General features: G+C 42.6%; 1 long non-coding RNA gene across 2 annotated transcripts in view; it reads left to right on the top strand.

The window, feature by feature from the left end:
- The window catches only part of LOC109555571 (uncharacterized), a 144743-nt gene extending 117503 nt beyond the window's left edge, over nt 1–27240 (top strand). The window contains exons 3-5 of one of the 2 annotated variants that reach the window (XR_002180290.2): nt 19190–19732; nt 21531–22113; nt 22329–27240. This is a non-coding gene — a long non-coding RNA (uncharacterized lncRNA). Of the gene's footprint in view, nt 1–19189; nt 19733–21530 lie in introns of both variants that reach the window. The other variant, XR_002180289.2, reaches the window with a different exon arrangement.
- The last annotated feature ends 301 nt before the right edge of the window (nt 27241–27541 follow it).

The raw sequence follows: 27541 nt of genomic DNA, 5'->3' as shown, positions 1-27541 counted from the left end.
GTTACTCCACCCTGAAGAAATGAACTGCTGAAGTGACGGAGCTGGGGTATGACTGGTGGTCCTTGGGGTAGAGACTGTACTACCAAGAGAAAACTGATTTCCAATATCTAAAACCTAAATGATCAGGACTTCCCTTGTGGTCCAGTGGTTAAGAGTCCTCCTTGCAATACAGAGGGCACTGGTTCGATCCCTGGTCAGGGAACCAAGATACCATATGTCTTGGAGCCGCTAAACCCATGCCCCAAGAGTCCCTGTGCTGCAATGGAAGTTCTGGCATGGCTCAACAAAGATCCCACAGCTAAAACCTGGGGCATCCAAACAAAGAAAGTTATTAAAAAACCTAAATGACCTAAAAGATCATTGTGATGAATAGCACCAGTAGTGGGATTTATTCTTTGTTACCTAAATACTCCTCTTGGCATATTATGTGCACTTTGAGTTTTACTTCCCAAGGACCAAGATGAGGTTTTTTTAGATCTGGTCATGCCATCTTACTTTCAGGAGCTGTTGGGATTCCATGGTGTGGTGTGATATCAGGGGGAGTAGGTGGCCCAGGCACTAGGCAAAACCACCTTCAGGGCAATCAAATGATGCCAGGTCTTCCTCACTCCTCCTCCCACTTCAATATATAGTATAGTCATCACCCTGACAAAAAGTGTTCAGTGAATTTGTTTCTGAAGGGACTTACCCTTTAATTATCCTGCAGAAGCAGTGTGCATCCTTCTCGGCTCGCTTGAGATTTCTAGTTGGAAATCCAGATATTATCTCAAATCTTTTCAAACCTTAACACTTCTGACTGCAAAGTGTGTCTGTGTGTATGTGTGCACGCATGCGTATGTACACATACAGACGTAGAGCCTTTGGAAGGAACACAGAGAAAAGAACCAATTAGGGCAGTATAGGAGCTGATAAAAAGATACTCAGATTTCAGAAAACCAGTAAGTATAATAGTAAAATTATAGGTAGGAGAAATAGACAGGAGCCAAAGCTTGGAGGGTTAAAATAGGGCACTTGGTTTCTTTTTCACTGAGACAGAGGCTTGCTGGACAGGGGAGAAAAGAAGCTGCAAATATTAATTCAAGCTCATTGCTCCTTCCTTGTTCTCCTCCCACCCTACCTCCTCATCCCATGGTGAGAAATAATGATCACATTCTGCACTTGGAAGATTGGGTAATGGGAAGCCTGGTGAGAGGAAATGACTTTCTCAGCTAATTGTCAGCAGAGGTTGAAGGACCCACAAGCAGTGGCTCCCAGGGTGCTCTTGCAGACGCTCTTGCAAAGCAGACACTGGCTGCTTAACTTGGCTGGTCAGAGTCTTGTGCTAATGAGCTCAAGATTGTAGGTTTCTTCTGTTGATAACTTGGGCCAGGTGGCTTCACTCTGCTTGCTTTACTAGCTACTGATTGAATCCAGGACATATGTTTTAACCCTAAATATAGTCTCAAGTCTTAGCTTCAGGCTGAGGCCCTAACCTTGCTCATAAGCTAACCCTTGTCACAAGCTGAGTCCCCTAACCTCAACCGTAGGTTGAAGCTCTAACCCTCAGATACATGTATTATGGGTCATAAATGGGACCAGAAAATAAGGTAAGGATGTTGCACTATATCTCCATCACTTATACTAAAAAGAAAAAAAAAAATACATGCTTACTTTCCTAATAGGAAAAGAGTGACCTGTTTTCATATGACAACAAATGCAGTATACATGCTTTTAGCCTAGAAAACTTGGGCTGACATGAAGGTATGAGAATGGTTGCTCCTAGTTCTTGGGATTAAAGCTAGGATAAAAGTGTAAGGTCTCTCTGCAGATGTATCTGCATTCTTTTTGTTAGAGACTAAACACCCAATTTTGTCTACTTTGTCTTGCTCCACTTTCTTATATTTAAGATCCCAAGGCCAATGTTTACAAGAGCCACTTGTGAAAATGGCACCTGAAACTGAAAGCTTCTTTCATTCACAAATCATCTACCCTACTGGTGTGCCCACGGATCAGAGACTTGTGAGAGTAGAACCATCCCTTTGGGTTTTGACATTGGTTCAGTTCAGTTCAGTTGCTCAGTCATGTCCGACTCTGCCACCCCACGGACTGCAGCATGCCAGGCTTCCCTGTCTATCACCAACTCCCAGAGCTTACTCAAACTCATGTCAATTGAGTCGGTGATGCCATCCAACCACCTCATCCTCTGTCCTCCCCTTCTCCTGCCTTCAATCTTTCCAGGCATCAGGGTCTTTTCCAGTGAGTCAATTCTTCACATCAGATGGCCAAAGTATTGGAGTTTCAGCTTCAACATCAGTCCTACCAATGAATATTCAGGACTGATCTCCTTTAGGATGGACTGGTTGGATCTTCTTGCTGTCCAAGGGACTTTCAAGAGTCTTTTCCAACACTACAGTTCAAAAGCATCAATTCTTTGGCACTCAGCTTTCTTTATAGTCCAACTCTCACATCCATACATGACTACTAGAAAAACCATAGCTTTGACTAGACGGACCTTTGTTGGCAAAGTAGTGTCTCTGACTTTTAATATGCTGTCTAGGTTGGTCATAGCTTTTCTTTTAAGGAGCAAGCATCTTTAAACTTCATGGATGCAGTCACCATCTGCAGTGATTTTGGAGCCCCAAAAGATAAAGTCTGTCACTATTTCCACTGTTTCCCCATCTATTTGCCATGAAGTGATGGAACCGGATGCCATGATTTTAGTTTTCTGAATGTTGAGCTTTAAGCCAACTTTTTCATTCTCCTCTTTCACTTTCACCAAGAGGCTCTTTAGTTCTTCTCCACTTTCTTCCATAAGGGTGATGTCATCTGCATATCTGAGGTTATTGATATTTCTCCTGGCAATCTTGATTCCAGCCTGTGCTTCCTCCAGCCCAGTGTTTCTCATGATGTACTCTGCATATAAGTTAAAGAAGCAGGGTGACAATTAAAGCCTTGACGTACTCCTTTTCCTATTTGGAACCAGTCTGTTGTTCCATGTCCAGTTCTGTTACTTCTTGACCTGCATATAGATTTCTCAGGAGGCAGGTCAGGTGATCTGGTATTCCCAGATTCTTTAAGAATTTTCCACGGTTTGTTGTGATCCATACAGTCAAAGACTTTAGTATAGTCAATAAAGCAGAAGTAGATGTTTTTCTGGAACTCTTCTGCTTTTTTGATGATCCAATGGATGTTGGCAATTTGATCTTTGGTTCGTCTGGCTTTTCCAAATACAGCTTGAACATCTGGAAGTACATGATTCACATACTGTTGAAGCCTGACTTGGGGAATTTTGAGCATTTGCTAGTGTGTGAGATGAGTGCAATTTTGCGGTAGTTTGAGCATTCTTTGGCATTGCCTTTTTTTGGGCTTGGAATGAAAACTGAGCTTTTCCAGTCCTGTGGCCACTGCTGAGTTTTCCAAATTTGCTGGCATATTGAGTGTAGCACTTTAACAACATCATCTTTTAGGATTTGAAATAGCTCAACTGGAATTCCATCACCTCCGCTAGCTTGACTTTGGTAGCCCCTGCTTAATTACAGATCTTATTTGGGAAAGTTCTGAAATGTATACATGCTGAGAATTTAAAATGCATTTGGGAAATGAGTTCTATCTTGAGTAACCCAAGTAAACTGTTTCCAGAATTCAAAGTAGTCTGACAGTTGGTGGGTAAACAAGAGGTTTAACTGGAAACTGGACAAAGAAGACTTAAAATGGAATAAATCTCATTTGATAGTTAAAAAATAATTACTATAAAGTTCAAACATTTGTAAAAGTATAGGGAGAAGCTAACTTTCAATCATCAAAGGGCAGTCATGTTAATAGCAGGGAAAAGAAGGGGGGACTCTCTGCTTTTTATTTTTAAATTTTTATTGGAGATAGTTGCTTTACAATGTTGTTAGTTTCTTCTGTACAGTGAAGTGAATCACCCATACATATACATATATCTCCTGCCTCCTCTCTCGACTATAGTCAAGGCCTAGGTAATTGACTGAGGTTTGCTTGAAGGTAGAGGATTTCACATACGCTGCCCAGAGAAAAGCTTTTGGTGTGCTTGAGATGTCTCCTTGGAAGTCTAGGTATTACAGCACAGATTTTCAAATCTTAACACTTCTTGTTTGGATGAGACTCTTGTCTAGTAGAGAAGCAGGAGATTGGGATTGCAGGGGGCGGGGTAGAAGATAGTGAGACTACTAAAGCTGTCTTCTGTATCTCTGATCTCTTCCTCTTTTCTCTTTTCACTTTCAAGCAAGTTGATTCCTTAACATATTAGCAAAACAGAAACTTTCCTTTAATACCATATTTCTTTTCCCAGCCAAAATGCCCCAAAGATTAGGGTGAATTATCTATACTTCCTAGCCTACATTTACTTTTAAATTTCAACTTTTTGAAGTATAATTTACATAAAATAAGATGCATGCTTTTAAATGTACATTAATGAGATTGACAAGTTTATGCACAACTTGTGTAACCATTACACCATCATGATATAGAACATTTTTATCACCTTTAAAGTCAGTTGCCTCTTCCTAGTCAGTTGTCTACCTTCCAGGCCTGGGCAATGACGTTCTGCTTTTTGTCACTATAGATTTGTTTCTTCTAGAGTTTCATATCGGTGAAGTCAGTGGAGAATAGTACATACATTTTTACGTCCGACTTTGGCTAAGTGTAATATTTTTGAGATTCATCCGTGTTACGACATGTAACAGTAGGTTGTCAGCTGTAGTTTTTTCTTAACGTGCCTTTTATCAGGTTGAGGAAGTTTCCTTCTTTACCAACTTTGCTAAGAGTATTTTTTTTTAAATCAGGAATGGTATTTTCTGCATCTTTTTGATTATCATATGTTTTTTCCTTTTTGTCTATGGTGACATTTTTTTCAAATATTAAGTCCAACTTGAAATATTAGGATAAACCCCACTTGGTCATGATGTATTATCCCTTTTAAATGTGATTGGGTTTGGGTGGCTTGGTTAAGAATGTGACTTTGCATGAGGGGTAGTGTTCTGTAGTTCTTTTCCTATAATATCTTTACTGTGCTTTGGTAATAGGAATGTTTACTTCATAGAATGAGTTGAGAATTATTCCTTCCTCTTCAACTTTGTAGAAGAGTGTATTGAATTGGTATTATTTATTCTTTAAATGTTTGCTAAAATTCTCCAGTGAAATCATCTGGGCCTGGAGTTTAATTATAGGGATGTTTTTACATTACATATTCAATTCTTTTAATAGATATGAATCTATTCAGGGTGTCTGTCTTTGAGTGAACTCTGGTAGCTGCTGTCTTGGAAGGAATTTGCCAATTTTACCTAAGTTGTTGCTTTGATTAACAAAAATTTTTATTTGTTATTAACTTTTTATTAAGTTCTTAATATTATCTTAATAGCCACTTAATATTTATAGAATCTATAGTGTCAGACTTTATTTTTCTGGGCTCCAAAATCACTGCAGATGGTGACTGCAGCCATGAAATTAAAAGACGCTTATTCCTTGGAAGGAAAGTTATGACCAACCTAGGTAGCATATTCAAAAGCAGAGACATTACTTTGCCAACAAAGGTTTGTCTAGTCAAGGCTATGGTTTTTCCTGTGGTCATGTATGGATGTGAGAGTTGGACTGTGAAGAAGGCTGAGCACCAAAGAATTGATGCTTTTGAACTGTGGTGTTGGAGAAGACTCTTGAGAGTCCCTTGGACTGCAAGGAGATCCAACCAGTCCATTCTGAAGGAGATCAGCCCTGGGATTTCTTTGGAGGGAATGATGCTAAAGCTGAAACTCCAGTACTTTGGCCACCTCATGTGAAGAGTTGACTCATTGGAAAAGACTCTGATGCTGGGAGGGGTTGGGGGCAGGAGGAGAAGGGGATGACAGAGGATGAGATGGCTGGATGGCACCACTGACTTGATGGACGTGAGTCTGGGTGAACTCCAGGAGTTGGTGATGGACAGGGAGGCCTGGCGTGATGCGATTCATGGGGTCGCAAAGAGTCGGACACGACTGAGCGACTGATCTGATCTGATAGTTATGTCACTACTCTCAGTCCTTGTATTGTTAATTTGTTTCATTTTTCCTAATCAGCCTGGCTTTAGGTTTATCATTTTTATTGGTCCATTCAAAGAAACAATTCTTGGTTTCATTGTTTTTTTCTGTTCCCTATTTCATAGTTTTACATTCTTCTTTTTATTATTTCCTTTATTCTCCTTATTTTGGGTTACATCTGCCCTTCTTTTTCTAGTTTCATTAATAGAAGACATATTATTTTTTCTCTTAAATATGTGATTTAATGCTATAAAACCACTCCTAACTATTGTGTTAACTTTGACTGTGTGGATCACAGTAAACCATGGAAAATTCTGAGAGAGATGGGAATACCTGACCACCTGACCTGCCTCTTGAGAAACCTACATGCAGGTCAGGAAGCAACAGTTAGAACTGGACGTGGAACAACAGACTGGTTCCAAATGTGAAAAGGAGTACGTCAAGGCTGTATATTGTCATCCTGCTTGTTTAACTTATATGCAGAGTACATCATGAGAAACGCTGGGCTGGAGCAAGCACAGGCTGGAATCAAGATTGCTGGGAGAAATATTAATAACCTCAGATATGCAGATGACACCACCCTTATGGCAGAAAGTGAAGAAGAACTAAAAAGCCTCTTGGTGAAAGTGAAAGAGGAGAGTGAAAAAGTTGGCTTAAAGCTCAACATTCAGAAAACTAAGATCATGGCATCTGGTTCCATCACTTCATGGCAAAAGATGGGGAAACAGTGGAAACAGTGGCTGACTTTATTTTTCTGGGCTCCAAAATCACTGCAGATGGTGATTGCAGCCATGAAATTAAAAGACCCTTACTCCTTGAAAGGAAAGTTATGACCAACCTAGACAGCATGTTAAAAAGCAGAGACATTACTTTGCCAACAAAGCTCCGTCTAGTCAAGGCTATGGTTTTTCCAGTGGTCATGTATGGATGTGAGAGTTGGACTATAAAGAAAGCTGAGTGCTGAAGAATCGATGCTTTTGAACTGTGGTGTTGGAGAAGACTCTTGAGAGTCCCTTGGACAGCAAGAAGATCCACCAGTCCATCCTAAAGGAGATCAGTCCTGGCTGTTCATTGGAAGGACTGATGTTGAAGCTGAAACTCCAATCCTTTGGCCACTTGATGCGAAGAGCTGACTCATTGGAAAAGACCCTGATGTTGGGAGGGATTTGGGACAGCAGGAGAAGGGGACGACAGAGGATGAGATGGTTGGATGGCATCACCGACTCAATGGAAATGGGTTTGGGTGGACTCAGGGAGTTGGTGATGGATAGGGAGGCCTGGTGTGCTGCGGTTCATGGAGTCACAAAGAGTCAGACATGACTGAGTGACTGAACTGTTGTTTTAGCTCCCCCTACAAATTTTCATATGCTGTCTTTTCACTTTCATTTAATTTAAAATAGTTTTAAATTCCCCGTTTGCTTCCTTGTTTAACCCACTGATCATTTATGTGTTGTTCCATTGAGAAAAATAGTTGTGATTTCCCAGAGATCCTTCTGTAAATGCTAGCTTAGTTCCATTCTGGTAGAAAAAATGAACATGCCTTATGTGGTTTTAGGATCATTTTAAATTTGAGGCTTGTGTTATGGCCTAGAATATTGTCTTAGTAAATGTTTCTTGTTCACGTAAAAAAAGACTCTTGTTCTGTTGTTGGGTAGAGTGTTTTATCTGTATTGATTATGTGTTACTTAGTTCTTTTCTGTCCTTACTGATATTCTGTCTGGTAGTTCTATCAGTTGCTGAGGGAGAGATGTTACAGTTCTCAACGATAAATGAAGGTTTTACAAATTTCTCCTTTAGCTGTCAGTTTTTACTTCCCATATTTTGTAGTTCTGTTGCTAAGTGTGTGGATGTTTAAGACTATTACACTCTCTTAAATGGACAAATTTGTCATTAGGAAATGACTTTCTTTTCCCCTTCTCTGTGAACAGACATCACTTTCTACCCTACATGAGCAGTAATTATTGTTTCCTCCAATCCTTTATTAGTGTGGAAAAGAAAATTATTTTCTTCCAGGTTTGGGAAGCTTCCTCACGTGTATGTGCTAATCAATACTTAACTGAATATTCAAGCAAGACTCTCCACAGATATCCAGGGTTCTCTGTGTGGAGTTCTCTGTTGTTCAGAAACTTGCCCAACAAAGTCTAACCTCCTAACCTCTCTAGACTTCTAGCTCCATCTTATCAACTCAAAAATTCTATTAAGTTAGGTCTGGGTTCCCCTTCCTCTGCCATGGCCTAAACACTCTTTCCAGGTAGTAAACTGGGGCAATCGTAGGTTCAGGGTTCACCTCATTTGTTTCCCATCCCTCAAGGATCATTGTCATTTGTTGCTTGGGTGCCCAGTGTCTGAAAACTATTAGTTTATAGAGTTTATTCTGTTCTTTTGGTTGGTTGTTTCCTCCAGGAGAGTATGTTCAGTCCCTGTTACTCCATCTTAGCCAGAAGTGAAAGTCCCAGCAACATTTACTTTGAAATTCATTCAACTTCAGCTTCTATACTCATGACACTGAAACTGCCTTTGTAGGAGAAACCAACATTTTGACAAATTCAGGGGATTATTTCTAATCCTTTAATTTGACCTCTTGGCAGCATTTGACTCTGTTATACCAGGACTCTCATCCTGAAATACCCTCTACCTTTGACTTTTGTCAAATTACACACTGTTCGGGTTTTTCTCCATTCTCACTGGCATTCCTTCTCAGTCGATTTCATGAGCTCAGCTTCTATTGTACTTGTCTCTTTAACATCAGTTATTTACAAAAATCATAACAAATATGAACTGAACCTCTCCTGGATGCCAGATGCAGTGCTCAGTGATACAAGAACCTCAGACTCAGTATACCTCAAACCCAAACTACCTTCTCTGACTTCTCACTCTGACTTTGTAATTTACTTCTTTTCTGTGTTTCTTATCTTAGTAAATGACTTCCAGTGGTCCCAGCTAGAGACCTAAGGGTAATGCTTAGTTTTTCCCTTTCCTTTACCATTTGTCTTTGTTCAGGATGCTACAACAAAGTACCTTAGACTAGGTGGCTTATAAACAACAGAAATTGATTTCTCACAGTTCTAGAGACTAAGAAGTCCAAGATCGAGGTGCTGGCAGATTCGGTGTCTGGTGAGAGCACACTTCCTTGTTCACAGTCTTTTCACTAAAACTTCTCATGGTGGAAGAAGGGAAGGAGTTTCTTTTATAAGGGCATTATAAAATATAATGGAGTTTCTTTTATAAGAGCACTAATAACATTCATGAGTGTTCTTAAAGGCCCTACCTCCAAATACCATCACTTTGGTGATTAGGTTTCAAAATAAAATTTTTGAGAGGGGAGGCACATATATTATGCAGTCTATAACAGCCTGCCCCTGACTCATGTTCTTTTTATATGCAAAATACATTCATTCCATCTCAAGAACCCTGGCAGTCTTGTTCCACCATTAACTTAAAAGCCTAAATTCTGAAGTCTCACCAAAATATCATCTAAATTGGATATGAATGAGACTCTAGATATTTTCATTCTGAGACAAACTGCTCTCCAGCTGTGACTCTGTGAAATCAAACAAGTTATATGCTTCCAACGCACAATGGTAGGACAGTCATAGGACATAATGTTCCCACTGCAAAAGGGAGAAATAGGAGAAGAAAGAAGTGACAGATTCTGAGCGAGTCCAGTGCTCACCCCTATCATGCTGCTAAGTTGCTTCAGTCGTGTCCGACTCTGTGCGACCCCATAGACGGCAGCCCATGAGGCTCCACCATCCCTGGAATTCTCCAGGCAAGAACACTGGAGTGGGTTGCCATTTCCTTCTCCAGTGCGTGAAAGTGAAAAGTGAAAGTGAAGTCGCTCAGTCGTGTCAGACTCGTAGTGACCCCATGGACTGCAGCCCACCAGGCTCCTCCATCCATGGGATTTTCCAGGCAAGAGTACTGGAGTGGGGTGCCATTGCCTTTTCCAACCCCTGTCGTAGCACCAATCATATTTAATTACAATTGCCTATTTAGTGGTTTGACTCTTTAGCTTGACTGTGAACTGGAAAGCATGGACTCTTTCTTGCTCATCATTATATTCTTAACAGTGAGCATGATCTCTAGTTCATAGCACATTTTTAGGACAGATGAATGAATGGTAAATTTGACCTACATTTTAAGAGGAAGTAATAGGCTCAGCGGGTAAGGAATCCGCCTGCAATGCAGGAGACACAAATGTGGATTCAATCCCTGGGTCAGGAAGATCCCCTGGAGGAGGAAATGCAGCCCACTCCAGTATTTGTGCTTGGGAAATCCCATGGACAGAGGAGCCTGGCGGGCTACAGTTCAAAAAGTTGCAAAGAGTTGGACATGGCTGAGCATGAGTGTGAATACCTTAAATGGGCTCCAAAACTAACATGCCCTCTGATTCTATTATTTTTTCCTGTGGGAGGTGTGGAGATGGAGAGAGTACTTCTATACGGAATGAATGGTGAGGAAGAGGCTTCATGGGGAAATGAAATTCAAACTAGATTTTGAAAAACAACTAGGACTTTTGACAAGAATTGATGGAGAAAGTCCTTTTCAAAACTAAAGAACGGTGTGAGCAAAGGGATAGAGAAGAACTCAGTTGTGCATGGAATGTTTGGGGAACAGCTAATGGTTTAGTGTCATTAGAAGAAGGGGTTAATATAGAGGTGTGGAACAGATGGATCCAGAAAAAGGTTGGAAACTTTGACATGCTATGGGGTGTGAAATTTCTTGTCCACAGATTCTAAGAAGTGTTTTTGTAGTCTTTATCATGGAAGGAATGATGCTAAAGCTGAAACTCCAGTACTTTGGCCACCTAATGGAAGAGTTGACTCATTGGAAAAGACTCTGATGCTGCGAGGGATTGGGGGCAGGAGGAAAAGGGGACGACAGAGGATGAGATGGCTGGATGGCATCACTGACTCAATGGACATGAGTTTGGGTGAACTCCGGGAGTTGGTGATGGACAGGGAGGCCTGGCGTGCTGCAATTCATGGGGTCGCAAAGAGTCGGACACGACTGAGCAACTGAACTGAATGATTTGGAAGAATCAAGTTATCTTGAAAACACAGTGTATTTTGTCTTTTATCTGAGTCTACATCTTAGAAATTGTACTATAAGTCAAGGGAGAAAGGATGATTCACTTTACGCACAGCTGTTTTGCAGACAACCTTTCAAGAGTGCACAGCTTACTTTAAATGATATAAATTTGAAATACTGTATGTGTTAAACTGAAATAATTTTGAAATGTATCCATTGTTTTGGAGTTTTCCTGAGATGGCTTCCCTTTTGGCAGAAATAATTGCTAGTTAACTACATATTAAATTGATAGCTATCAACCTAGTACATGACACCTCGTCCCCACCAAATACCTTCAATTACGGTTGCAGTTTTTAGACTCAAGTGCAGTAATCCACCATGTCAATTGTTAGTTGTGGTGGGAGAGGACAGTGTGACTTAGTGGGAGGGGTGTTTGGGGAGAATATGAATCACTGGACTATAAAGCAAAAGAACTGGACTCTAGTTGTGCTCTGATTCTTGCTGACTCTGATCTTGGAGGCGTCATGTCAGTTGCTTTGTACTTGAGTCTCCCCAACTGAAAAAGAAGTATTGAACTCTAACATTATGCATGGCTTTAAATATATCAACATTACTCAACTAATACATCTTTATTTGTTGAGAGAACATACTCTTTGTTCTACCAATTTATTTCTAGTGAGTTACTCTCAGGGTCACTTTGGTCAACACATTTGGTTCTGATTAGTAGAAACAAAAACAAATTCCACATAGTGCTTTATGGAAAATGACTCAAGTCGCTCCCCAAGATAACTGTTCCACATTTATAACTTTTGTCCCAGTCTCCTTGTTACTTCTGCCCTTCATCCATTCTGGTGCATGATCTCATCCAATCTTGCAAAAGACTTCTAACATCTACATATTTTAGTTTTGGCTTTTCCCCTGAAATTTGGATCTTAACTTGCAACAACTTATGGGACATTTTCACTAAGATATCATGCAGGTACCTCAAACTCAAATTGTCACAACGTGAGTTTCTTATCCCCCAAACAACAATATTGATGAAAGAAACCAAAACCAGATGTAGTTGTCTTCTTTTTTCCCCATTCAGGGAATGGTACAAGAAATGCAACTTCATATTGCCCATGTCTCCTTCAGTTCCCCTTGCCCTTAAATATGATCAATTACAGATGCTTTACAACATTTCACTTCTTTCCTTTTCTCTCCTACTGCCAGTGTCCTCAAATAGGCCTTCATCACCTCTAGTCTGTTGCTGGACCCCTTAAATTACTCTCTCCTTCTATCTGCATGCCAAATGCCCATCAGAGTCATCTTTCTAAAACACAGCTGTCATCATTTCACTCTCTCCTTCATAAATGCCTCTGTCTTCATCCTCACTGTTTATAGGAAAAACAAAAACAAAAAACAAACAAACAAAAAACAAACACCACTACTTGGCATCTGAAGCCATCACCAATCTGGCCTCAGCCTACCTTTCTAGGCTTATTGCCCTCTCTCCTCCAATGTTCTGTATTTGAAACATATCCTGTTTTTCCTTGCTCCTGTGTTTTTTTTTTTTTTTCCTTTGAATACCATTTTTAAACTTATTTTTTGAAGGATAGTTTCTTTATAGAATTTTAGTGTTTTCTGCCAAACCTCAATATGAATCAGCCATAGGTATACATATATCCCCTTCCTTTTGAACCTCCCTCCCATCTCCCTCCCCATCCCACCCCTCTAGAACATGGAAGCAACCTAGATATCCATCGACAGATGACCAGTCCAGGTTCGATGCATGATACAGGGTGCTCAGGGCTGGTGCACTGGGATGACTCAGAGGTATGGAATGGGGAGGGAGGTGGGGGGGGAGGGTTTCAGGATGGGGAACACATGTACACCCGTGGTGGATTCATGTCAACGTATTGCAAAACCAATGCAATATTGTAAAGTAATTAGCCTCCAATTAAAATAAATAAATTTACATTAAAAAAGAAGTTGTAAATATACAAAATGAAAAAGGAATAAAAAGCCATAAAAAGGAATGCATATGAGTCAGTCCTAATGAGATGGATGAACTTAGAACCTATTATACAGAGTGAAGTGAATCAGAAGGAGAAAGATAAATATCATATTCTAATGCATATACATGGAATCTAGAAAAATGGTGCTGAAGAATTTATTTACAGGGCAGCAGTGGAGAAACAGACATAGAGAATAGACTTATGGACATGGGGAAAGGGGAGGAGAGGATGAGATGTATGGAAAGAGTAACATGGAAACTTACATTACCATATGTAAAATAGATAGCCAAGGGGAATTTGCTGTATGGCTCAGGAAACTCAAACAGGGGCGCCTGTGTTTTTGATACATAGCAGGCAGAAGCTGGTGTATCTCTCTCCATCTCCACCTGGTAAAGTCCTTCCTTGCCCTTCAGCTTATTGTGTGATTTCTGATTATGAAGTTACTTTTATTGATGTGATTCCTTGCTAGACTCTTTACTGCCCTTGTTTGTGCAGTTCCCCAGGAGTTGCTCACTGGGGTCTGTTGTTGATGGGCAGGATATTGTAGCAGTTGGAACATGACCATTTTGCATTCCTCCCAGAAGTTGCCAGCCTCTGGAGACACTATTACATTTCTCTAACTCAAGTACTTGCTCCTGCCTAAATGCTGGAGCCTGACTCACAGGGGTGATGGGGCAGGGGACTGCACAGAAGCTGGAAGTTTTGTTGTTCAGTTACCAAGTCATGTCTGACTCTTTGCAACCCCATGGACTGCAGCACGCCAGACCTCCCTGTCTATCACCACCTCCCAGAGTTTGCCCAAGTTCATGTCTATTGAATCAGTGATGCCATCCAGCCACCTTATCCTCTGTTGTCCTCTTCTCCTGTCTTCAAACTTCAATCTGGACAACTTATTTGCTGTAAGCGTCTCAGTATCCACCCTCCTCCCACTTTTAATCTTTTTTGTTGGTTTCTCCTTTTCTCAGATTTCATTGACTTCAAGCATGGTGTGCCCTTCGCTTTGCTTCTGTGTTTTGTGAAAACAGTTTGTGGTACCTAATTTGTGCATCTTCTAGGCTGCTGTTTTCCTCAGTTGAATTGGTTGGCCGTCAGTTTCTCAAAGATTTCTCAAATTTCAGTCATCTAACGATGTCTCCTGATTTTCAGCCCAGCTATTTAGCCCATTTCTTAGCTTTGGCTTAAAAAACTTAAGAATAGAGGGTTTGGAGTTAGGAGGTAGGGAAACTACCATGTGCATTTAGTTTGCCATTTCAAAACCAGAACTCTTAGTCATCCTTCAGATCTCAGCTCAACTGCAGCATTCTCTATGAAATCACCCCCAACTGTTATTCCTCTCTCTGTTGCCTATTCTCCCATCATACTTAGAAAATAAGAAAAAATCATACAATCACTAGAAATGCTGAAAAGATATGATATTTAACATTATTCCCAATTAAAAATCACTCAATAAAATTTTAATGGCTGAAAGTGAAAATTGCTCAGTCGTGTCCAACTCTTTGCCACCCTATGGACTGTATAGTCCATGGAATTCTCCAGGCTAGAATACTGGAGTGGGTAGCCTATCCCTTCTCCAGGGGATCTTCCCAACCCAGGGATCAAATCCAGGTCTTCCACATTGCAGGCAGATTCTTTACCAACTGAGGTATTTAATAGCTAAATAGTCCTTAAAATAACTTATCTACCTACCTAAAAACCTCTAAAAGCTGATATCATGCTAAAAGGTGAAACACTAGAAGGATTTTCCATTCAGGAAGGAAGGTAAGAATTAACTTTGTTCTAGAAATTTTAGTCAGTCCAATTATAAAAGAGAAATAAGTATAAAATGGTAAAATAAAAGGCAAAATTATTGATATTTTTCTGTGATGTAATTGAATACATAGAAAGCACAAGGGAATCAACTTTTAAATATGGTAAACGTAATTCAGAAAGACTTCTCAGGACATTAATAGACAAAATCGACAAGCTCCTTTTATGTACAAACAACCAAGTATAACACAGAATGGGAGAATCCTATTTTTAATTATAAAAAAAAATAACAGACCTAGGAATAGATTTATCCAGGAGCATGCAAGATCTTTTTGAAGATAACTTAAAACATGGAGAGGAACAATCTAATTGGAGACTTGAACAAATGGAAAACCCACACCATATTCTTGGGTTGGAACACTTGTCGTCATAAAGATGTGGATTTGACAACTTTAAGATAATCAAATAAAGATGTCTGTTAGGAACCTGAAGTCTGTATAGAAAACATAAATGCACAAGAATAGCATGAAAGAACCTGGATAAGAGTAGAGAGCTGACTTTTTCAGATATTAGGATCGATTACAAAGCTACAGTAATTAAAACTATAAAATAAGCCTAAGAATAGACCCTAAAACATATTAGCACATGATAAATATGGCATTTCAAATCAGAGGTGAAAACAAGATTTTTTTCCCCAATAAATGATATAAACGGGTAAAGTTGGGTAGATGTCTGGGAAAAGTTGGGTTGGAGTCCTACTGCTGTCTATGCCAATGGAACTCAGCCCCCACCATAAGTTACCAACAGTGGTGCCCACTGCCAAAGGTGATGTCTGCCAACAGAGCCACGATACTCCTACCACACCTGCTGGGAATTGCTATGCCAATTAGAAGACAAACCCCATCATTCAGATCTGATCCCACACCCTAGGCTATCACCAGCAGCTGTCTGTTGCCCTTTCCCATCACCAGTGTTGATTAAAAACTAGAGTCACAACCTGGCAGTGAAGAGTTATTTTATTTGGTGGAAATGCTTAGGACTCCAACCCATGGAGACAGCATCTCAGTAACTGAGAAAACTGCTCCAAGGAGGTGAGGGGAGGCGCCAGGTTATACAGAAGTTTTGCACCAAAGAGCAGACAGTCTGAACATCAAAAGATTATTGTTAATTAAACGAAACCAGATATCCCAAGTTAAGGAATTTAGCATTCTATGTGTGGGAAGATGCAAGCCTCTGGGCTGACTGAGTTCATTCCTTTCATATGTACCTCAGCTATCTGGGGCCAAATCCTGTTTCCTTGTTCCCCTTAAAGAGTGGCAGATGGCTGCTTCTTGCATTCCCCAGGCTCCTCAGCAGTCACCATGGGGGGTGGCAGCATATGCTGGATCACAGTTTTGGGAGCCCTCATTCACATTTGGAGGCCAGAAGTCGCTGAGGGGTGTGCCATTTCTTGTTTGTTGATATGGCAAGAGATAGTTTCATTTCACACAGCAACCATACTTACCAGCTGTATTTACTGCAGGCAGCCTTACAAGCCTTGTCTCTCCCAGCCTCACTCTTCACCCACGTAATGCCAATTAACCATTTCCCAGGTTAATCAGGGGTGTCTCAAGCCATTCAAAACCCTATTTTATTTGCCTTTTTATTTCTTCATAGCCCGTTACATGTTTGCACCACTTAAATTCATTGTAGCCGTTTATTCTGTTAAGGTACATTTGTATTGTGTTCACCACTGTATCCCCGCAGGGCCTACCAGTGTTCTTGGAACAGATTCAGTGTTCAGAAAATACTTGTTGGCTAGCTGGCTGGGTGACTGTTTATTCCTGGGCCAGTCTTTCAGGGTGTTCTGGGAGGTGGGGTTAAGTTGCATCTTGAGGTATTTCTTTTCCCAATGTCTCTCCAGCTGTGGGCCAGGGACCTGATATTCCCACCATTCCTTACTTCTGTATGTTGAGAATGCAAAAATGTGAATGTGAAAATGCAAAAATAGTTGCCACTGATTTATTAGCACCAAAGAGGCTTTAGCCTAGATCACAGGGCCCTTTGGGATGAATGGCCAGTCAGGTATGGTGGGGGAGGAAGGGACTTGGTGGAGAAATCCTATAACAAACTCTGGGGACAGGGTGATGGGGCAGGGCCCAGGGATTGATGCCACAATCCAGGCTCTAGTTATCTCAGCTGAAGTTAAGATTGGTGTGCACTGTTTGGGTTTCTATATAGGAATTTGTTGGCAAATATTGGGGCTCTTCTTGTGGAAAAGAAAAACCCGAACACTGTATCAAATGACACTGTGAGATTTATAATTAGATAATAGTGCCTGTCTCCTGAGGGGCCTGTCAGTTTGCAAATGATTCTCACCAGATTATGGTAGGATCAATAGGAGCTGAATAATTAAAATTCGATACTACTATGTCTCTCTCAATAACACTGTGGAGAATGATGTATGACAGATTTAATTGAATTTGTCAGACACCGTGGCTACATACATAGATCACGGAGGATATTTTTAGAGTTATGTATTTGATTTTCTGATGAGCCTTGCAATGGGCCTTTTAACATTGGAGGTTCCTCACAAGTCCTGTGCTGTTGTGCTCTGGGAGTTCTGACAAGGCCCAGGAACACTGACCTGACTTTGCATCAAATGTCAAAAAATGTAAACAATTTCAGGTGAAATGGAAGAGATGGCTGATGAGGGCACAGAGGAAGTTTTGAAGGAGGAACTAGAACAGGCTCCATCTTGAAAGCAGGACTCCATCTTGGGCTGGACTGTGGACTTTGAGCTATATGTCCAGTATATATGGAAACGACATACCAACTGGAAAACCAGGCCCCTGGAAGGAAGAGCCCTTCGCTAAAAGAATACCCTGATTATCTGTGTAACCGAATAGAATCATACATTCTATTATGCTTATTGGGATATGACCACAGGCCTATTGATAATTGTCCACTGGATGACACCACCCTTATGGCAGAAAGTGAAGAGGAACTAATAAAGCCTCTTGATGAAAGTGGAGAGTGAAAAAGTTGGCTTAAAGCTCAACATTCAGAAAACGAAGATCATGGCAATCGGTCCCATCACTTCATGGGTAATAGATGGGGAAACAGTGGAAACTGTCAGACTTTATTTTTTTGGGGTCCAAAATCACTGCAGATGGTGACTGCAGCCATGAAATTAAAAGACGCTTACTCCTTGGAAGGAAAGTTATGACCAACCTAGATAGCATATTGAAAAGCAGAGACAATACTTTGCCAACAAAGGTCTGTCTAGTCAAGGCTATGGTTTTTCCAGTGGTCACGTATGGATGTGCGAGTTGGACTGTGAAGAAGGCTGAGCACCAAAGAATTGATGCTTTTGGAGAATGCTCTTGAGAGTCCCTTGGACTGCAAGGAGATCCAACCAGTCCATTCTGAAGGAGATCAGCCCTGGGATTTCTTTGGAGGGAATGATGCTGAAGCTGAAACTCCAGTACTTTGGCCATATGAAGAGTTGACTCATTGGAAAAGACTCTGATGCTGGGAGGGATTGGGGGAAGGAGGAGAAGGGGACGAAAGAGGATGAGGTGGCTGGATGGCATCACTGACTCGATGGACATGAGTCTGGGTGAACTCCAGGAGTTGGTGATGGACAGGGAGGCCTGGCGTGATGTGATTCATGGGGTCGCAAAGAGTCGGACACGACTGAGCAACTGAACTGAACTGAACTACCTAGGTTTAAGGCATATGAATCATGGGTTAACTTTGATTGTTAGGGAGTTTGGGGAGGTGGGTTTGTGTACGTACACTTAGGGTATATAAGGTTTTCAGAAAAACTGGTCGGGGTCCTTGGCTAAGAGGAGACTCTGCTTTGGGCCCACCGGTGTAATAAAGTGCACTCCACTATCTGCATTGTCCTTCTGAGTGAGTTTGTTTCCCAGAATGCCTGGCTACAACATTTCATGCATTGGCTGGGAAACTCCTCACTTTGAGGAGACAAGTCCCATGTGGGACTACTCCAAGGCCTTGCAGTTTGAATCTTCTAGAGGGGGGAAGGTGCCTTGCCCTTCTGGAAGGATTCTGCTTCTCAATGCCTGGACCTTTCATATTAGCAGGTAGTGGATGGCAGCAAGGGAACTGAGTGCTCAGGTGAGGAGGAACCCACCCGGCAGGGTGGAAGAAGAGGCCTGAACACCCCTCTGGGAGGGACTAGAAGGGGCATGGACCCACAGGAGCCTGGAATAGGCAGGTGGCAGTGATTGCTTGGTACACAAGTTGACAGGCATGTTAGGGCTTAGGAAGGAAATTTGTGAAGGTCATTTAGGAGATGTGTCCACGCCATCTTGGGGAAAATTATTACCAAGCAATCGCCAGGGGATTTTTAGGAGAAGAAACTTGATCCTTGTGTGCTTATATTCTACCCTCCCCCAGGTGGTGTGCCGTCTGCTGTGAAATTCTTGACCCCGTCGGAATCATCAGGCTAGAAGGAGGGGGATACGTAAGTGAGTATGAATTGGCTTTTCCGGAGATGGCCTGGGACATGGGATATTTAACCCATCTGTGTTTTCATCCACACTTGTTCAAGCCCACTAAGGCAGAATGGACTTTAAGGGAGAAACAGTCTTGGACCACGTGGTGTTCTGGTTCGGCCATGCTGACCGGCAGGTGAAGACACGCCGATCCCCCTCCTTCCTCTGGGATCTGGCAGGATTTGGACGAGGATGACCTTCCCATCCCTGATACTGGATGATGATGCGCCCACTGCCCCGTGCTCCACCAGGACCGGAGGCCACCTTAATGCTTGATCCAGGGCCAGGTAAAGTTCCTGTAGCAGCCGCTGCTCCTCCGTCAGCTCTCCCAGAGGTCGTAGAGCCGCCACCTCAGCAGACTCTGATCCTGGCTGCAGAAGCCTCTGGCCAACACTTCCAGAATCTGGCTCCAGCTGAACTGCCCAAGCTATACCCACCTCTCCCGGTGAGTACTTGACAGGAAGGGGAAAGGAGACACCAGAATTAAACAGAGGCTGTGCTCCGCTAAGGAGCCAGAGGAAAGGGCTCTGCTACAAATGCCCCTCAGAGAGCTATAGCAGCCTCCGGTTTAGGGGGCAGACGGCCACTACCATCAGCCCCCTGTAGCCTATTATTACCAGATTAGGCTAATGGAGACTATTTTTCGAACCCACTGCCCTACATGTGATGACATAATCCAACTGCTAGTCTCCCTCTTCAGCACTGAGGACAGACACAGGATCCTAAGTGAGGCCAGAAAATGGTTATGAGAGATGCTTCCAGAAGGTGTTGCAAACCTAGAAAGGTGGATAGAGCAAGCCTTCCCCACTGATAAACCTAATTTGGACTATAACACAGAGGAAGGAAGGGGCCACCTGGAGAGATATTGGGCGGCTATTTTACAAGTCCTCAAGGAGGGAGGGCCCAAAAACCTATGCTATGAAAGACTGTGCGAGGCCTATAGACTTTATACACCAATAGATTCAGAGGCTGCTGGGTCTCAGATGGTGAGCAGCCTTTGTGTCTCAAGCCTACCCCGAAAATGTCAGATGGGGGTTACCGAGTGATCCTCTACATTCCTGAGTGCCCAGTACCCCTGTTGGGAAGAGACTTGCTCTCCAAACTGGGAGCACAAGTGACTTTCTCCCCTGAGGAGAGGCCCACCTTTTAGTTGGGCACTATGACTTATTTGTTCTCTCTCTTAATACCCCCCCCCCCCCAAATGAAGAACTGGGTGGGCCAGAAGAGCGTGAGAGAAAGCTAACTCAATTATTCCCTGAGGTCTGGGTGGAAGACAACCGCCCCCACCACCCCCACCTCAGGCTGGCTAAACATCAAGCCCCAGTGATAAAGGAACTCAAGCCAGGTGCCATTCCAGTTAGAAAGAGCCAGTACCTGCTACCAGTAGAGGCCTGGGCCGGCATACTGTGGGCACGTGGGGCAGACCTGTGGCCTATCTCTCAAGGCAGCTTGACAATGTCACCACCAGGTGGCCTGGATGCTTGTGAGCAATTGCCGCAGTTGCCGAGACCAACCGATTCTGGACCCTGATTGGGTCCTATATACTGATGGCACTAGCCTGATAAAACAAGGACAATGTTTGTCAGGTTACGCCATAGTCACAGAAAAGACTATCATTGAAGCTGGCTCCTTGCCACAACACTGGTCTGCTCAATGAGCTGAGTTATTCGAGCACTCCAGATGTCAAAAGGCAAGAGAGTAAACATGTACACCGACTCCAGGTACACTTTTGCCACACTACATGTACACGGGGCTCTGTATAAGGAGAGAGGCCTTTTGACAGCTAGTGGAAAAGATATTAAAAATAAAGAATTTCTGACCCTATTAGAGGCTGTCTGGGAACCAGAAAGGGTTGTGGTCATACACTGCCGAGGACATCACAAAGAGGATACCCCCCAGGGTTGGGGAAACAGACTGGCAGATAAGACTATTAAACAAGCAGTCGAGGGCTTGGGGGTAACAAGTGAAGCCCCTATTAAAGCTCTCGTATTGGCGGAGCTGCCTGAGCTAGTGCTGGACTCTCCAAAATACACTGAAGCCCAAAACCAACTAGCCAAAGTGGAAGGGGCCATCAAGACTGAAAAGGGATGGTGGGAATTGCCAAGTGGCAAATTGTTGGTACCAGAGGAGCTGGCACCCACTCTGGTAAGCCAAACACACCAAGCATCCCACCTAGGCCATGATGAACTGGAAGAGCTAATTCAAAAATATTTCTTGGTTCCCCGCCTCTCCTCCCTATGCAGGACAGAATCTCAGGACTGCACTGCCTGCTCACAGGTCAGTGCTACCTCTTGGCACAGACAGAAACCTCCAGGGATTCAGCTGAAAGGCACGCTGCCCTTTGAACACCTGGAAGTGGACTTCACTGAAATGAAACCTCACCAACACTACCGTCACCTGCTGGTCACGGTATGTACGTTCTCGGGATGGGTAGAACCTTTTCCTCCCCGGACTGAAAGAGCATCAGAAGTAGGCTGGTGCCTGCTTAGAGAAATAGTTCCCAGATTTGGATTTCCTACCAGCATTGGATCAGACAATGGCCCGGCTTTCGTAGCTGATTTAGTATAACAGATAAGCAATGTCAAGTGGAAATTACATACAGCATATAGGCCCCAGAGTTCTGCGATGGTGGAAGGAACCAACCGGACACTTAAAGAGACACTCTCCAAATGGATCATAGAGACTGACTGCTCCTGGGTGGACTTGCTTCTGACGGTTCTGCTCAGACTCAGGATGACTCCATGGTCCCATGGCTATTCTCCGTACGAAATTGTGTATGGGGGGCCCCCTCCCATTATAAAACAGGTGTCAACAAATTTGCCTCAGGTAAGCGGGGGATAGGATTTCACAGCAGATGGAACTGGGTAAGGTGATAAATCCGGTAACTAAGTTTGTACAAGAAAGAGTGCTGTTCCCCCTTGGGAAACAGATTCATGAGTTTATGCTTGGTGACCAAGTATGGGTCAAAGATTGGAAACATGATTTACTAGCACCTTGGTGGAAGGGCCCTTATACTGTTAATCTAACAACCCCTACTTCAGTTAAAGTTGCAGGTATTGCCCCTTGGATCCATCATATGAGGGTGAAGAGAGCATACCACGCAGACCCAGAAAATGCTGAGTGGACTGCACAGAGGGACCCCGCTGACCCTTGAGAGACTAAGATCATCCTTAAGAAGAAGAGGAAAAAGAAGATCCTGGATGAGCTCCTTCAGGATGAAGTCACATAATCAACTCCTGCTGCTTGGTCTCATCAGTGTGCACATTCCTATGTGGACTTCCACTCTACCTCCAACTGCTGGGTATGTGGGGCTATGCGTCTGTCTGTGATCGATGGACTTCCTGGTGGGTGTCACCACTCCGCCAAGGAGATTTTAAACCACTCTTCTCTTTCCTGGGACAACAAAAAGAGACTTGACTTTCTCTTGACAATCATAATCTCTCCCTGCTCTCTTGGTATAAGCCAGACCTAGTCAATAGATTCGGGTCATGGGGTTACATATTATGTAAACACCAATTTCATAAAAGTAACAGATGCGGTAATTCAAATTAGAATGGTTTTGGACATGCTCACAGCTGCTTAAGGAGGGACCTATGCTATAATTAAGGTTGAATATTGTGTATATATTCCTGATTTATCTGGCAATGTATCAGCTGCTTTAGATGATGTGAGAAACCAGGTAAAAGCAATGTCAAATGAAAACATTCCTTTCTGAACTTGAGTACTATCTTGGGTGAAGGGTGATTGGTGGAATATATAATTGCCTTGATAGTTCTGCTCTGTGGACCCTGCATTTTACAATGTATTATGAACTTTGTAACCCAAAGGTTGGTGTCGTTCTCCCAAATGGGTGGTTTGAGAGGCAGGGTGCAATATATCCCTATGAATGATGCTCATACTATGACTTAAGAGCAACAAGAGGCGGGAATGAAGGAGGAAACAGAACAGGCTGTATCTTGAAAGCAGGACTCCATATTGGGCTGGACTGTGGACTTTGAGCTATATGCCCACTATCTATGGAAACAATATACCAACTGGAAAACCAGGCCCCCAGAAGGAAGAGCTAAAAGAATACCCTAATTATCTGTGTAACCGAAGCATTCTATTATGCTTACTGGGGTATGACCACAGGCCTGTTGATAATTGTCCACTGTTAACTACCTAGGCTTCAGGCATATGAATCATGGGTTAACTTTGATTGCCAGGGAATTTGGGGAGGTAGGTTTGTGCACGTACACTTAGGGTATATAAGGTTTTCACAAAAACTGGTTGGGGTCCTTGGCTAAGAGGAGACTGCCTTGGGCCTGCTGGTGTAACAAGCTGCACTCCACTATCTGCATTGTCCTTCTCAGTGAGTGTGTTTCCTGGAATGCATGGCTACAACAGTTTATGTAGGGAGGAAAAAGGCCCTAAAAGACAAATTCCTATTACCTAGTAATTTTCTTTCTCATAACGTATGTAGCCACTGGAGAGAGAATTCTGGAATAACTGAGATGACTTAGGTTCTAGTCTGAGATGTACTAGATCTGTGACCTTCAAAAGTCACCTAGATCTCTCATCTGTAGAATGATGAGGTGATGTCATCTGTTTGCCTTTTTTGCCTCAAAGTATTATCAGGAACAACTAAGATAGAAAGTTTTAAAGTGCTTTCTAAACTGTGATTCTCTGTGAACGTGTAATGTGTTATATCATATTTTTGCTAGTATTGCCTCCATTTGTTCATCAATCCATTCATTTGCTGCTTTTTAAATTAAAGTATAGTTGATTTACAATGTTATGCCAATCTCTGCTGTATGGCAAAGTGACTCAGTTATACACATATATCTGTCATCTCTGTTAGTCGCTCAGTCGTGTCTGACTCTTTGTGACCCCGTGAACTGTAGCCCACCAGGCTTCTCTGTCTGTGAAATTTCCCAGGCAAGAATACTGGAGTGGGTTGCCATTTCCTTCTCCAGGTATCTTCCCAACCCATGGGTCAAACCCAGGTCTCCCATATTGCAGGCAGATTGTTAAATGTTTGTGCCATCACCTGCTTCATACACATATATTCATTCTTTTTTTATATTCTCTATCAATCCATTCATTTGCTTATCTGTTTTATCATCCAACCATCCATTAATTCAATAGACTATTACTGAGAATGAACTATGCCAAGCTCTGTGCGTTGTGCTTGTCTGTAAGGGCCACCATGGTGAGGGAGGAAGACTATACAGCTGAGTCTTGAACCACATGGGTTTGAACCGCACAGGTCCACATATGTGTGAATTTTTTTCAATAGTAAGTACAATAATATATGATCTGTGGTTGGTTAGATCTGAGGATTTGGAACCATGGATACAGAGGGCTAGCTATGGGACACGAGTATGTGGGGATGTGGGTATCCGGGGTGGATCTTGGAACCAATGCTCCATGGATACGGTGACCTCATTTGTGCCACACAACCAGTACATGATTCTCTCATAGTACTAATATCACATTTTATAGCACTTAATTGTATTGGTATTATGATAGAATCAGTGGACTTCCCTGGTGGCTCAGATGGTCAAGAATCTGCCTGTCAATGCAGGAGACCCGAGTTCAATCACTGGGTCGGGAAGATACCCTGGAGAAGGGAATGGCAACCCACTCCAGTATTCTTGCCTGGAAAACCCCATGGACAAAGGAGCCTGGTGGGCTACGGTCCATAGGGTCGCAAAGAGTCAGACACAACTGAGTAAGTTTCACTTCATTATGATAGAATCATGTACTGGTTCTGGGGCACAGCGTAGGTCATGGTGAAGATGTCAGGAAGGGCTTGAAAGAGAAGTTAAACATGCTATGATTTGTAAATTTTGGATAGGTATTTAGCAGGCAAATGAGGGTGTAGGAGAGAACATTTTTGGTAGAGATAGCAGCATAAACAGAGGCACAAAACCAGATGTTTTCATGTGCTTTGGGAATTCCGAGTTGTTTGGTGTATTTGGAGAGGTGAATCTGGAGTGTGTGGAAATGGTCCATGAAGTGCTTGGTACATCACTTTCAGGTGCTGAATCTTCATGTTGAGGTCAGCGGGAGCCACCGACGGTGTTTAATCAAGGGAGTGGTATGAAGAGATTTGCCTTTGAGTTAGAATTCTCTGGCAGCAGTGTGGAGGGTGGATTGGAAGAGGGCAGGGCTAGAGGCAGGAAGACCAGTTAGAAAGTTGTTATAATTGTTCTAGGGGGAGAGGGTGTGGAGTTACAGATTTAAACCCCACATGAGTGACGACTTTGCAGTCATTTCAGTGGAGGCTCTCAGGATGGGAGGAGTGTTTTAGACAGACTCCCCTCCTGTGACAACTTATGAATTTCCTTCCAACTCTGACACTCAGCCCAGTGTTCCCAATTTTGGGGAATGATTCTCCTGTCCATCTGTTACTATGTGTCAGAAACCTACTTCCAGGCCCCTGGTTTTCAGTCTTGTTTCAGATGGTTGGAGAGCATAATATCCCCTTTTGGTTCATTAAGCTGCCTACAGACAAACTGGTTCCTTTCTTCTTCTAATGGTTGTAGGGGTTGTGATTTATAGAATGCTAGTCTCCTATAACTTATTTCCCTTTCTCATACAGGCCAGAGGTGGGCATGTCTCAACTATTTTTGAAGTTAGTGGACACAGTATATTTTAAAGAGCTATTCAGGTCTCCTCTCTCAGGTTGACTCACCGTTACACTTGGACACCAAATGCCCTTTGCTCAGTATCTCTGTTTATTTTTTGTGTTTTCTGTTTTTTTTTTTTTTTTAAACACGTTTTTGCAACTGGAACCTTAAAAAGCTGGAGGGGACAGCTGAATACCTAGTAGTATTTCACAGACACCTGTGCCACGCCCCTGGGAGCAGTGCAGTCAGACATACAAATTTGGATGCAATTCCCTCTTCTACCACTGCTGAGCTTTGCAGATTAAAAGTCACAGAACTCTTCAGAACCTAACCTTCCTTATCTGTAAAGTAAGCATGATAATAACTGCTTGGGAAGATTAAGGGAATGATTGATATGAACTGCCTTGAACACAGTGTCTAGCGCATGGTAAGAGCTCTATAAATTTTACTGCCCTGGATCTCCTTCCTTTCATTTTATTAACGAGGATACAAAGACCACGAAGTGACTTCCCCAAGGTCACAGAGCTAGAGTCCCAATTAGAACACAAATCTGTTGCCTTGTTCATGTTTGTGGTTATACTTGCACCCTGCTCTGATACAGGAGCAGGTGGAGGTGGGGGGATGGGAAGACTTTGCTTTGTTGGCCAAGGATATGGGGACAGAGAAGACAGTGGCAATGAGGCCAGTGATGCCAGCAAAGACAGCCTTCACCTCCCCCCCAGTTTCACTGAGGGCTGCAATTGCCACTCTTGTCCTGGAGCATGGTGTAGTTTCCTTCCCCACTGATGGTTTCTACTTCCGAGTTCATCTGTCATCAAGCATATGAGGCTGGTGGAGACAGGGATACACCTGCTCCCTAGGGAGGCTTCCCAGAAGCAGGTTGCATGATAGGAGAACTGAACTTGGAGAAGCGATTAGCATCTGTGGAATAACTGAGAAATGACTGGATTTCGAGGTAGTTAGGAAAAGACACCTGAATGAATTTTCAACAGTTAATAGCAGGCGGAACTTAACTAACAGTTGTTTCAGAGTGAAACACCTTGAGATCATTCAGATATTTTTTCCTATATTTCAAATATGATGCCATTAGGAGACTGAACTTTATTTTAAGGGCTGTTATTTACAGCTCAAAGCTACAACAAATGGCAACAATGTTGGATGTTTCACGTTTGGGTGCCTCTAAGGTTGTTGCTCTCAGACATTTATTGTCTGTTCTGCTTATAAATATTTACTTCCATGCATATTCTGGCACCATGGTTCAGTTCCTATTTTTTCCAATATGAGCAGAGTCAGGGTTATGTCAGTAAAAACACTAAAAAACACATCTTGATGTTGCTGACCGGGAGGCTCTGGGGTCTCGGTGGAGTAGGCTCGGCTTAATTCACTTTGTTCACCTACATAATAGACTCTGTTGCTAACTCTGTCTACCCCCCATCCCTTGACTTTTACTGGTGGATTATAAATTACAGTTGATAACTTGATAGGCTTCCTACAGCAAAGTAACAGTGCTGATTTATAGTCAATTAGATAGGATGTATCCTTTGAATTGTGTCTCTACTGGTGGGGCATGAGGTTTCTCTGAATCAATCATACTGTTTTTTTGGTCCTCTTAGTATCCAACCATACATACCTGTCAGATG

The sequence above is a fragment of the Bos indicus genome, chromosome X (assembly GCF_029378745.1).
Source record: "Bos indicus isolate NIAB-ARS_2022 breed Sahiwal x Tharparkar chromosome X, NIAB-ARS_B.indTharparkar_mat_pri_1.0, whole genome shotgun sequence".
NCBI classification, from domain to species: domain Eukaryota; kingdom Metazoa; phylum Chordata; class Mammalia; order Artiodactyla; family Bovidae; genus Bos; species Bos indicus.
This window is presented reverse-complemented; position numbering and strand designations above follow the sequence as displayed.